This window comes from Dendrobates tinctorius, unplaced genomic scaffold, assembly GCF_039654945.1.
Source record: "Dendrobates tinctorius isolate UK_male_01 unplaced genomic scaffold, ASM3965494v1 ptg000115l, whole genome shotgun sequence".
Classification (NCBI taxonomy): domain Eukaryota; kingdom Metazoa; phylum Chordata; class Amphibia; order Anura; family Dendrobatidae; genus Dendrobates; species Dendrobates tinctorius.
In genome coordinates, this window is record NW_027361783.1 from 595905 (window position 1) to 610068 (window position 14164).

Below are 14164 nucleotides of genomic sequence, written 5' to 3' on the forward strand. Positions count from 1 at the left end.
CAGCATACAGCTGCACATCATGGCCCTACAAAACCCTGACCTGAACTTTACAGACTTTAAGGCTGTGTTCACACACAGCGTTTTTTTAGCGGTATTTTTAGCGTATTTTCCAATAAAACCGCTAAAAATAAGCTTCCCATTCATTTCTATGCATTTTGCACTTTTTGTGCTTACTGATGCGTTTTTTACCTCAAAAAAAAGCTTCGCGGTAAAAAACGCAGCATGATCATTAATTTTGCGGATTTTTCCGCGTTTCTGGCTATTTCTATGCGTCTTGAAAACGCGCGAAAAAAACGCATAAAAAACGCGCATTTTTTGGGCAAAAAACACACAGAAAATGCGCAGAAAAAAACACGCGGTTTCTGGGAAGGGAGTCAGGTTTTTCAGCAGAATTTTTCTGCTACGTGTGCACATAGCCTAAAGATATGGCTATCCGGGTGCTGCACGAACCAAATGTCAGCCGCCCAGTGCCCTCTAGGCACCCAGCAATTAGATACCACCAGGAGGCAGCATCCTTCCCTCAGACCCCTGTTGAGGCTGATGCACAGACCCTGGATAATGATCCATCCGGAGAACTACGTCTTCAGGTCCAGGAGCTGACCAAAAGTGTGGCAGCCCTAGCCAAAACTGTGCAATCCATGCAAGTGCCCCCTAAGGAGAAGATCCAGTTGGCTTCCTGTCCAGATGACGTCTCGTGGTGAAGGCGGAAGAGGACCCCACCGATCAGAGCAAGAGACAATGATCGCTATGACCAGGACAGACGACCCATTTGCCGCCGCTGCAGCAAAGCAGGGCACATCGCAAGATTCTGCCATTTAAACGAGCAACCCCTGGGGTAGAGGGCCATCCCCTAGGAGTAGGATGACCAGGCCCACAGAACTGGCGAGCCAAGTACGTCGGAGGATGACCGGTCCTCCCAGTTGTGATTGACAGCATCCCAATGAATGCTTTACTGGACACCGGCTCTCAGGCGACGACTATGCCATATATTCTTTACAAACGGTACTGGGCTGACTCTGATATTACTCGTGGCCCAGATGATGAGCTAACAGTAGTCGCCAGCAATGGTCAGCCTTTGCCACAGGTGGGGTATAAGGAGGTGACCATTAAGGTGGGGCGAGTAGAATTAAAAGCCCAATGTCTGATAATTGTAGACATTGATCGACGAGAATGTAACCCAATAATGTTCTTAGGTACTAATGTGATAGAAAATTGTCTTGCCGAGGTTATTGTTTTGTTGCAACAGGTAGCCGAAACTGCTGGTTATTATTATTATTTATTTATATAGCACTATTGATTCCATGGTGCTGTACATAAGAAGGGGTTCTAGTGAGCAACGGGTCCTGTAAAAGGAGATCAAGTCCCTGATGCAAAGACAGCAGGTAGAGCTATCTGGCGGAGAAGTCGGCAGTGTCGGAGTGAATGATTCATTCCCCATTGCAATACCCCCAAGGAGTGAAATGTTAATTTGGTGTTGGGCAGCCATAGGCCCCAGGGGAAGAGATAACGAAGCCCTGGTAGAACCAGTGTACTCTGATAGTAGGCCACTGTCCTGACAGCCAGAGGGGTAGTCGATGTCCGTAAGGGGGAGTGCCAGTACGCATCTTAAATTGTGGGGAGCAGGAGGACAAACTCCATCGGTATGCCACCGTTGCTAAGCTGTAGACCTGAATTGCCACAATTTGTAGGCCACAAATACATCACACGTCTAACAGCGATACCAGACTGTTCCATATGTGGCCTGTATTTTTTACCCAAAAATACTGTAGAGAAATAGGGTAATAGACAGCAAATATGGATCGCCCTCACACCCAGGGCAGCGGGGTACCCGGTACCAGGCCGGTGTCAGGGGGATGTGTCACAGCAGCAGAGACCCGGTCCGTGGCCCTGGGCGCCCAATATTAATGGCGGGGATGTTAATAATGTAATAGTATATTTGGATAGTTCGTGACGCCACCCGTGGTGTTTGGCAAGGGAGATGTTAAGCCAATGCTGCATGCAGATCCGCTGGGACTGATGATATGTTGCAGCAAAGATGGTGTAGCTCCCCACAGGTGGAACTGTAGTCCCAGGGCAGTGTAGGTGCAATGGACGAGGAGAGGCGCAGAATGGTATAGATGCTGTTACCCAGATGTAGCGGTGCTGGAGGTGTTAGTGACGAATGAATGGAGGACACCAGGGCTTGTAGTTTCAAAGCTTTACTCACAGTTCGTGGTACCCACTGGTGCCTGCCTCCGTGCCGTGTCCTCCGAGGTAGAGACTCAATCAACCTCCCGGGCAAGTCAGGGTTCTCCTCTCCAACACTCCGCCAACATGTGCCTTTCCTGAACGACTCCTCTATTGCGTCTTTTAGTGTGAATAACTCCAGTACCGTGGTTCTCTGAAGTTCCTCCTGTCAGATGTTCCTAGAACCTTACTTGTATGACAGACAGCTGTAGCCCGATCAGGGACCTCCTGGATCCCGGCTCTCTATCTGTGTTGCTGTTGTGTCCCAAGTCTCAGATGGGAGTAGTGCATTTACAGCCAACTACTCCACCGGAGTCTGCTGCAGAACCATAAGAGTCCATACAACCTCGGGGACCGGGCCCCGGCCTTGCGCTGAGAACCTGTAGGCAGGGTTCCTCTTCCAACCCACAACTCCTCTCTGTTCTCCTACTCCTTCGTTCCGCGCTGTTCCTTCTCTCTCTTATGGAAGCTTAGGTTGCAGTTCAACGTCTTTCTCCTTCTCTTCTCTTTTCCGTGCCAGCTGGCTCAGATCACTGAGGCAGCTGCAGCACTCTTTCTAAACTGAACTCAAAACTAACTTCAGAACTGAACTCCTCTCGCCTGACCTCCTGTCAGACTGACCTGCAATTCTAAACCTTCCCACTCTTTTATATGGATCTCCACTCCACCCACCTCCCAGCACATCTCGTGTTACGAAGCAAGGAATCACCAGAGGTGCTCTGCTACCCTCTAAGCATGAGCCGCAATGTGATCAGTGCTGAACTATCCTGTGTGTGGGATGCAGGTGTTGGAGTGTGGAAAGGAGTTCCCAACTTACCTAGTTGGTGAGGCACTACACCTTAGGAGAAGGTGCAGTACCTCTGTGGCGACTGAGCCTCAGGGGCGCCACATACCCCCCGTTAAACACGGCACATCCGCGGGCTGCAACATAACAAAGTAGACAGCAAAGAAACATACAAAAATTTTGTAATGCATAACAAACTTTCCTATGCTAATCTTCCTAGTATAGGAGGTACTCATCTTGAACGTTACAAACAATTCTATCTAAAATTTTTAATTCTAAGTGCAATTCTCAATTCAAAGTGCTATTCTCTGTAACGTCAGTGCCACAGGAAGCGCCGCAGGAAGTGGCCGATGAGGAATGGTCCAGCAGCTTCTCGCGCGATCAGCGATTACCAGCGGGGGAGCCGGTCGGAGGTAAGTATCACATGCAGCGATATCGCTAGTAATATCGCTGCAACGTCACAAAATCGGTGACTTTACAGCAATATTGCTAGCGATATCGCAGTGTGTAACGGGGGCTTAACACATTTTTCTTTCATTTTTCTCTAGTATACATTTATTTTTCTACTTTCACTGTCTCTTCTAGACGCAAGACGCTGACCGCGAGTACTTGGTCCGTCACCTGTCTACTTTCAATTCTTTATTCACATCACTCATCTCTATATCAGACATTCCTAATTCTTCTATAAAAGCCATTTCTCAGTTACTAATACTCTTATAAAACACATTATCAAATACTTCACAGTAAAACATTCAACAATTATTCTTGTAAGGTGCTGGACACCGCTCCCAGCCGGGATCTCTTGCAGTGTCCTTTGAGGTAGACATCATCTTCGAAAGGTGTCCTTGCAAAAACATTATCTTCGCAAAGTGTCTTTTTATGTAAAACCAAGAAAGGGCACCTAAAGAGGCGCAACTATTTACAATAAAAGATTTTGGATCACTCCAAGTTCATGATCGCTGGTTCAAATTGGGAAAACGCTGCCAATGCAAAAACTAGGCAACAAAAGTGCTACCAGAAAAACAAAAACATGATAACAAAAATAGAAAAATAGAAAAAGGCACAACTGGTGCAAACAAACCCTCCTGGGTAACGAGAGTTACATTTTTAGTGCTGGTCCCCTCCTGGGGTTCTGGAAGCTGAACTGGAACTGTTCTCAGATGTGGTATCTTCGTCCGGCTGACTACTTGCTAGCCGCATATACTCTGTTTCCCATAGGGTGAGATAGGGACTGGTTGGGGTAATGGAAAGGGCCATTGAAACGTCTACTGCCTGCGGGGACGGCATATCCGCCACCTCCGATGGCGCTTCTGTGGCTGTCGGGGACTCAGCCACTGCTGCCGCTGATTCCCCAGAATCCGATTCTTCAGTGTCCATCGGGACTTCAGCTAACGGTATTGCAGTCGGGGGATGCCGGCAGAGGTCAATCGGGCCATTCCTATCTGTAGGTTCCGTTCCCAAAGCTAGGATCAACCCCAGAGCAGTATTCATACCTGGCGGTTCCGGCCGCGGTTCCGGCTCCGGGTGGTAAATGGCAGCAGCCACAACTCCCGGGGTGACTGGTGGGATAGGCCGCAGTTGGATCCGTGCCAGGGCCAGGTCGGACTCAGTCGGGGTTGTCGGTGGAGGTTGGTGCAGCCGCGCCCGGTCCAGGCGGGGGCGCGGTCCCGGTCCTGCGTTCTGCTCCAGAGCTCTCATATAACTCCTCTGGACGGGACTCACCCACTGGCAACATCGGTTATACGGCGGTGGTGGCCGCTGACGAGGATGTATCAGTGGTTGCAGTCTCCGCAGGGGTGGCCTAGGAGCGAGTGGCCTCTCCTCCCCCTGTTCTTCTGACTTTTCGTCTTCTTTCATCATGGCGTTCTGGCGTTCTTCTTCCTGCCTCGGCCCCTTTCCCGCCACTGGCTTCTTCTGCCCCTCCTTCCGGGGGTGGCGCCTTCTTCCAGCACCTACATACCAAGCCAGTATGCAAACCCCTCGGGGGGTGGGCCATGTCGCTGTCACATAATAATTCAGGCAGGGAAGGCCCAATACTCTTCGCGGTCTTTTCCTAGGACCTCCCATCTCTTCACGCCCTTCTTCTCCGCACCAGCGGCCATTTCTAATGTCCATTTTACAGGCTATTAAATCAGGTCTTCTGCACATTCTCAAAAGTTCAAAGTCTCACAAATTTCAGGCGCACAGAACCCGATGGCATCGGGTCTCGTCATCCTGTTCGTGACGCCAAAAATTGGGTCGCCCTCACACCCAGGGCAGCGGGGTACCCGGTACCAGGCCGGTGTCAGGGGGATGTGTCACAGCAGCAGTGACCCGGTCCTTGGCCCTGGGCACCCAATATCAATGGCGGGGATGTTAATAGTGTAATAGTTTATTTGGATAGTTCGTGACGCCACCCGTGGTGTTTGGCAAGGGAGATGTTAAGCCAACGCTGCATGAAGATCCGCTGGGACTGATGATATGTTGCAGCAAAGATGGTGTAGCTCCCCACAGGTGGAGCTGTAGTCCCAGGGCAATGTAGGTGCAATGGACGAGGAGAGGCGCAGAATGGTATAGATGCTGTTACCCAGATGTAGCGGTGCTGGAGGTGTTAGTGACGAATGAATGGAGGACACCAGGGCTTGTAGTTTCAAAGCTTTACTCACAGTTCGTGGTACCCACTGGTGCCTGCCTCCGTGCCGTGTCCTCCGGGGTAGAGACTCAATCAACCTCCCGGGCAAGTCAGGGTTCTCCTCTCCAACACTCCGCCAACACGTGCCTTTCCTGAACGACTCCTCTATTGCGTCTTTTAGTGTGAAGAACTCCAGTACCGTGGTTCTCTGGGCAGCACGGTGGCTCAGTGGTTAGCGCTGCAGCCTTGCAGCGCTGGAGTCCTGGGTTCGAATCCCACCAAGGACAACATCTGCAAGGAGTTTGTATGTTCTCCCCGTGTTTGTGTGGGTTTCCTCCGGGCACTCCGGTTTCCTCCCACACTCCAAAGACATACTGATAGGGAATATAGATTGTGAGCCCCATCGGGGACAGTGATGAAAAATGTGTGCAAACTGTAAAGCGCTGCGGAATATGTTAGCGCTATATAAAAAAAATAAAGATTATTAAAGATTATTCTCTGAAGTTCCTCCTGTCAGATGTTCCTAGAACCTTACTTGTATGACAAACAGCTGTAGCCCGATCAGGGACCTCCTGGATCCCGGCTCTCTATACGTATTGCTGTTGTGTCCCAAGTCTCAGATGGGAGTAGTGCATCTACAGCCAACTACTCCACTGGTGTCTGCTGCAGAACCATAAGTGTCCATACAACCTCGGGAACCGGGCCCTGCCCTTATGCTGAGAGCCTATAGGCAGGGTTCCTCTTCCAACCCACAACTCCTCTCTGTTCTCCTTCTCCTTCTCCTTCGTTCCGCGCTGTTCCTTCTCTCTCTTATGGAAGCTTAGGTTGCAGTTCTACGTCTTTCTCCTTCTCTTCTCTTTCCCGTGCCAGCTGGCTCAGATCACTGAGGCAGCTGCAGCACTCTTTCTAAACTGAACTCAAACTGAACTCAAAACTAACTTCAGAACTGAACTCCTCTCGCCTGACCTCCTGTCAGACTGACCTGCAATTCTAAACCTTCCCACTCTTTTATATGGATCTCCACTCCACCCACCCCCCAGCACATCTCGTGTTACGAAGCAAGGAATCACCAGAGGTGCTCTGCTACCCTCTAAGAATGAGCCGCAATGTGATCAGTACTGAACTATCCTGTGTGTGGGATGCAGGTGTTGGAGTGTGGAAAGGAGTTTCCAACTTAGGCCTCTTTCACACATCAGGTTTTCGCCGTCAGGCGCGATCCGGCGCTTTTGACAGAAACCGGATCCGGCGAAATGCAATGCCGGATCCGGTTTCCCCCCCATTGACTTGCATTTGCGCCGGATCGCGCCGGATGGCCATGCGTTTCATCCGGTTTTCGCCGGATCCGGCAATGTGTCGCGATCCGGCGTCTGGAAAAAACGTCTACTGTAACGTTTTCTGTCTCCGGCGAAAAAGCCGGACACGCCGGATCCGGCGCGTCCGGCTTTTTCACACAATGAAAGCCTATGAGCGCCGCAATGCGCCGGATCCGGTTTTTTGGTCTGAGCATGCTCAGTAGCTCTGCCCACAGGAGATATATAAAAGCAAGACAATGGGACCCTCAGCCACACCCAACATGCCACCCAAGCCAAGAACCAGGAGCAGGAGAAGGCAGCAGACATCTGCAGCAGCAGCACCATCAGCACCACCCCAAATGGAGCAGCAAATGGAACATGCTGAGGAGGGGAGTCCAGCAGCAGATGAGAGACGGTAATTATCAAATCCCCCATTCCTCCAAACTAGGGCCATGGAATATCAAGATATTCATTGGCCCTTTGTTTCTCTTTATTCAACAGCCGCCAAAGAGATGCAGCAGCAGCAGCAGAAATGGCATCACTGGCAGCAGCAACAGCAGCAGCAATACCCACAGCCATGGAGTCTGGCCATCAACAGGACAGCACATCTTCTTCTGGGAGCCCTCCCTCGCATCGTCAGCGTTTGACGGTAAGTTTTTATTTCCAAAATCCATCATCTCTGTAATATATGTCTATTCATTGACTTTTATTTCAAAACAGGAATCACAAGATGAAGAGGAGCTCCCAGAAGAAGAAGGAAGGGGTGGACAGACACCTGGAGTGGGCTCACAATTGGTAAGTTTTTTGCATCAAACGCAGAAACACAACATCACACTACACACAACACATAGAAAACAATGTTCTGCAGACCACACACAGCAAACAAATGCCTACATCCAAAGACATAACATTTTTTGTTTTCTTCTCTAGTCTTCCCAATCTGGTGCTCGGCCAAGAGGTCCTCGCAGTGCCTCCCAGGGTCGTCGGCGACAGCAACGCGGCGGTCACCAGCGTGTAAGTATAAATATTTTTGCTTTGTTTTTTTGCACTTTTTATTTCATTTCTTTTGTGGAGGCTAATTATGTTATTTTTGTCTTTTTCTTTAACAGCCTTCACAGCGTGCTCCCGACTCTGACAGTGAGGATGGAGGGATTGATGTGGACCGCCTCATCGATCTCGTCAGAGAAAGGGAGCCGCTCTGGAATATGGCTGACCGCCGCCACGCTGACCTGATCGTTACCCGACGACTCTGGGAGGAAATCTGTTCTCTCCTTGTGGGCCGCTGGGAGGACCTCGAAGCTCGGGCCCAGATTAAAGAGCGTAAGTATATACAGTACCGGTTGCTTGATGTAAACCAGTGTTTCCCGAACTCCAGTCCTCGTGGTCCCCACGGATCATGTGTTCAGGATTTCTATTTACTATGGAAATCCTGAAAACATGACCCCTGGGGACCATGAGGACTGGAGTTTGTGAAACACTGATGTTGTATACTAACCACTCCTTTCTCGTTTCAGGGAACAGAATTGTGAATCGGTGGCGGTCTGTGAGGGATCGTTTCAAGAAGGAGTTCAATAAAGAGATGCGGGCCCCGAGTGGATCTGGAGGACGCAGGAGCAAGTACAAGTACGCACAAGCCCTGTCGTTCCTCCGGGAAACAATGCTCACCAGAAGGTAAATATTACACACCACATGTGAAAAAAATGTTAGATGTAACTTTTTTTTTTCAGCCAGGGCCATACCATGTCAGTATTTTAATTGTTTTTTTTTCTCTTTATTACACAGCACGGTGAGCAGCACTCGGGAGCCTGCACGATTGGACCCTTCTGAGGCGATCCCTGAGGAGACCGGCACCGAGGGACACTTCGACCGCCCCGGTACATCTGCACCTTCCCAGCCTTCCCACACATTCGACCCATCTGTCCCATCCACCAGCACAGGAGCATCGTGGCCGCCTACATTACATGAAGCTGCTGGTGAGGAGATCGCTTTCCCATTACCCCACCCTTCTGCCCCTGCCACCTCTAGTACACCTGCGGGTACTGGGCGGCAGCGGCAGAGGGGTCAGGAAAAGAGTTATGCGCAAGAGTTCTTGCATCTGAATGCATCTTTCCAGAACTGTCTCAAAGTCTTGTCAGAGCAAATCTCCGCAGGCTTTCAGCAGATCAACTCCAGCATTCTGGAGGTGAAGACACTTCTGCAAACCATGCATTCAGAAGCAAGATCTTCACCAAACCACACCTTTTTCAGGTCTGTTGTGGAGCGCATGGCAACACTATCTCCTACCCAGCAGATGCATGTAATGCATTCGTGCCACGGTGCTCTACAGCAGGTTACCTCCCAACCTCCACCTCCCACCACTGTAGTTCCTCCACCTGCACCCCCTCCAGCCACTTTCCATCCTCCCCCTCCTATTACATCTGCACCCCCTCCAGCCACTTTCCATCCTCCCCCTCCTATTACATTTGCACCCCCTCCAGCCACTTTCCATCCTCCCCCTCCTATTACATACCAGCAACCTCACCAGTACCAGCAACCTCCCCAGTACCAGACATCTCCCCACTTCCAGCAACCTGCCCCATACCAAACTCCTTCCCCGTACCAAACTCCTTCCCCGTACCAAACTCCTTCCCCATACAACTTTCCATCAACATCATCTGCTCCTACAGTCCCTGCCCAACCCTCCACTCCACCGCCCACCACCTCTTCTGCCTCCCACATGTCCACCCATTCTGTAGCTTTTTCCACACCTTCACCTCTAACTGTTCCTTCCCCACCACGATCCCAGTCCTCTCTCCACACACCCAGTGTCGAAGTGTCCCGCAGCCCCTCCAGCAGTATTTCCACCCCACAGTACACAGATTTGTAATGTGTGTTTTTTGTAATAAAAATGCCCATTGGGTTTAAAACCTTTATTAAAAAAGTTTTTTGCACTTTAAAAACATTTTACAAAAAAAAAAAAAATTTAAATAAAAGTTAAATTATCGTTTCACAATGGTTGTCTGTCATTTCTTTCTGCGGCGAACTATGTTTTAAAAAAAGGTTAAATTCAGGGTATTTCAAAGGTAAAAAGGTATTCAAAACCAGGTATATAACTGTGGGTAAATTTTAGCTTTTTGCCACAGTTGTGTTCCTGGTTGTATTTGAAGCAAAGTATTTCACCGAAAAAGTTGTGTTTATTGTTGGTGATTTCCTACCAATGTACACAACTTTTGTTAAAAGGTGAAATACTTTGCATAAAACACAACCAGGTACACACCTGTGGCCTAAAGGTAAAAATAGTAAGACCATGACAAGATAGCCAACTTTGGTTGGCAAAGGTATATACTGTTGGTCCAGAAGGTACACAAGTTTAGGGCACAAATCTTTCACACTCTGTCATCCCAGTGTACTCTGCCTTGAGGTGACATAAAGTATAGTGGAAAATTGTCCCTGAAACCATCACAGAACTTCTAGTGGTAATATTTCCAATGACAACATCCATCTTCGCCAGTAACTTGCTCTTCTCTCCAACCTGCACTTTCTTCTCTACAACCTGTCAAAGAAGGGCTGTAGGAACATGCTATATCTAGTTTTCCAGTAGCCAATCCCGTTGGGAAGGCCACAAGGGTCAATTTTAAAAACCGGATCCGGCGTAATCCGTCGAAAAACGGATAGAAAAACGGATAGAAAAACGGATGAACCGGATGAGACGGATCCGGTTTTGTCTGTCAAGAACAAGACGGATCCGGCAGAAAACCGGATCCGGCACTTCAGGTTTTACAAAACATTTGCCGGATCCGGCATTCCGGCACGACGCCGGATCGCGCCTGACGCCGAAAACCTGATGTGTGAAAGTAGTTGGTGAGGCACTACACCTTAGGCCGGGGTCACACTGGCGAGGAATACGGGAGAGTGAGAGGCGCAAAAAGCACTCATTAGACACGGACAAATGATTCGCTATGAGGCAGCTCCCATCAGCCGTATATTTCTCCTCAGTATCCTACTCTCCGTGCCACTCGCAGCATGCTGCGATTGTCAGCGTACTACGCCCGTAGTACGCCAATGCAAGTCTATGGGTGCGCAAAAAATACGGATTAAACACGGACCACACATGTGACTTGCGAGAAATACGCACCAGGTGTCTTTTAGAAACCCTGTCATAGGGCTCCATTATATGTCCATTTTGCAAGCCTGCGAGAAAATCTCGCCATACGGATGCCATACGGATTGCATACGGATGCTGACATGTGCAAAATACGCGACCACACCTTGATTACGGATGACATATGGAGCACTATTTAGGGGTCTGTCATCCGTATTACGCATGTAAAATACTGACCGTATTTTGCGCAGGTTAGTGTGACTCCAGCCTTAGGAGAAGGTGCAGTACCTCTGTGGCGACTGAGCCTCAGGGGCGCCACATATACAGTGGAATGTAGGCCTGAATTACCACAATTTGTAGGCCACAAATACATTAGAGGTCTGACAGCGATACCAGACTGTTCAATATGTGGCCTCTTGTTTTTTTTTTTTATACAAAATAGTGCTGTATATAACTAGAGTGACAGGAAAAACACTGGAATACAGGCCTAAAATACCAATAAATTGGAGCACAAAGATATATGAGGCCTTTCACGGAGATATCACACTGACAAATATGTGGCCTATATTTTTTTAATGCAAAATAGTGCTGTATATAACTAGAGTGACAGACAGGAAAAACACTGGAATACTGGCCTAAAATGCCCAAAATTGGAGCACGCAGATATATGAGGCCTGTCACGGAGATACCACACTGCCAAATATGTGGCCTGTTTTTTTTTTTTTTTAAATGCAAAATAGTGCTGTATATGACTATTGTGGCAGACAGGAAAATCACTGGAATACCGGCCTAAAATGCCCAAAATTGGAGCACGCAGATATATGAGGCCTGTCACGGAGATACCACATTGCCAAATATGTGGCCTGTTTTTTTAATGCAAGATAGTGCTGAATATAACTAGAGTGACAGACAGCAAAAATCATGGACTTTAGGCATAAAATTCCTAAATTTTTAGCACACGGATGTATGAGGCGTGTCACAGATATACCAAACTGTAAAATATGTGGCCTGTAAGTATTTTTTTTTTGGGTTCAGCAAAATGGTGTCAAGAAATTGTGTAAGACACTCAAAAAAAATTCTACTCTACCGTACCACATAAAAATGAAAGATTTCTCTGCGCACTCAAAAGTGGTTTTTGGGACCCCTTTGAAATTGCTGGATTTTCATGCTGTGCTAGGAAAACGATCTGGCTGTATTGTGCAGTGTCAAAAAGCAAATGGAGAAAAAAAAGGGCTCTGGATTGCTTGGCAATAAAATAATCTCTATTAACCTGGCAGAAAATTTTTCCTAGCCAATTATACCAGGGGCTAGGTATATACAGTCAATATATGCTATAGGTAGCAGCAGCAGACAGTAATGGAATGGACCCTCTTGATGTATGCAATGATATCTATATACACACATACAGTGCCTGCAGCCCTTGCACTGATATGTATAGAGCGACGTACACTCCCCTACCTACCTAACACTGCAACCTATATATTCTGGAATTATTCCTTAGAAGGAGTTTTGGTTTAGCTGGATTTGAGTAGTTTAGGATGGTAGACCCCACACTGACTAATAAATCCCCAAATCTGACCCTATCTCGGCAGCAGCTCTCCCTACACTATCTCAATCCGGACCTGAATGTGCCGAGCAGGCCGGTGTCCGGTCTCTTATACCCCTGATGATGCAGTGCGGCCAGCCAATCACTGCAAGACCACAATAAAGATGGCTGCGGCATTACAGTGCCTGGCAGACAATACCTGCATGTTAATTGGGTCTCTAAAGACCGCCAAAATTTCTGGGTGGAGACCCGAGTTCCCGGAAATGCTCGGTGCTCGTCGAGTACACCGAGTACAGTGATCCTCCGGCGAGTAACGAGTAGTGGCGAGCACGTTCGCTCATCACTAGTTAAGATTTGAGAATACTCAATGGTTGATACCTTTTAATGACAACAAATTGCAAGATTTTGAGACAACTCAGGTCTCTTCTTTAGGCATAGAATAATATAAAATCTGAAGAGTCACATATTTATGCACAAGCGGACACAGGAATAATGCAATAGATAAAACAAATGACTTGAAACAGAACTATGAATATGGGACGGGGAGAAAACAGTTGCGGCCATAAATATTGGAACAGTTCATAAATAAGGAGTGTGAAGTTAATCCATGATTAAGACTCTTTTGAGTTGAAACGCGTTGGATTTTTACCATCCACTGGGGTATCCACTACCTGTAACATGTTCTTTTAACGAAAAGAAATAAAGGAATATTTTTTATAACTACCTTCCTGCCTGAGATCGCTGGAGATTACTGTGTGTCCGCCAGGCCAGGGTGGCTCCGTGCGACAGTGTGGTTACTGCTATCCAGAGGACGCTAAGGGGTGAGCTGAAACATTTTTTTCAGAACTATGAATATGGGACGGGGAGAAAACAGTTGCGGCCATAAATATTGGAACAGTTCATAAATAAGATGTTAGGAGTCAGATTTCTACATCTCCTATGTTGAAATCTAGCTCTTCTATGTTGAAATCTAGACCCTAACATTCTGCAGTCTCCTGCGCTTCATCTGCTGCAGAGGAGATTGCAGAGGAGAGTGCCTTGCGGCAACTCTCTCCAGAGGCTAAGTCCTTTGTTCCCTTAACTGAGCATGCTCATGGGACAAACTCCCATTTGAGTTCGGGAGTCAGGTGCTCAGGTCCTGTGTCAAATCCCATTGGCTCCTCTTGGAGCCTTGGAGATTTCCGGAAGGTCCCGTTTGGTATAAAAAGCGTGCATGGCTGATCCGACATGCGCTAGTATTTTTCATACTTGCTGCTGTATGTTTGATGATGGATGCTTGGACTGGTGAATGACTTATTAAGAAACCCCTTCCCTCTGATAATACGTTTGTGTGAGTGATTGGGTCCTGCCAGTAGTAGCACCAGCACCAGCGCGCATAGCTCCATCTTGCTCAGCAGCTTAGCGTCTGCATTGCGCCAGCGTTATTGCAGCGCTTTACCATCGGGTCAGTTCTTACCGTGCTGCAGTTGCAGCTTATCTCTACGTCCGCTGTTGCGACGCCACGCACCTTATTTAAAGGTAGGTCTAGGCTGAGTAGTCCTGTTGTCTAAGGCTACTCCTGTGACCCTGAATACCGTGTCTGCATCGCTGAGACTCTGTGACCCTGAACAGACTCAGCGTTTTG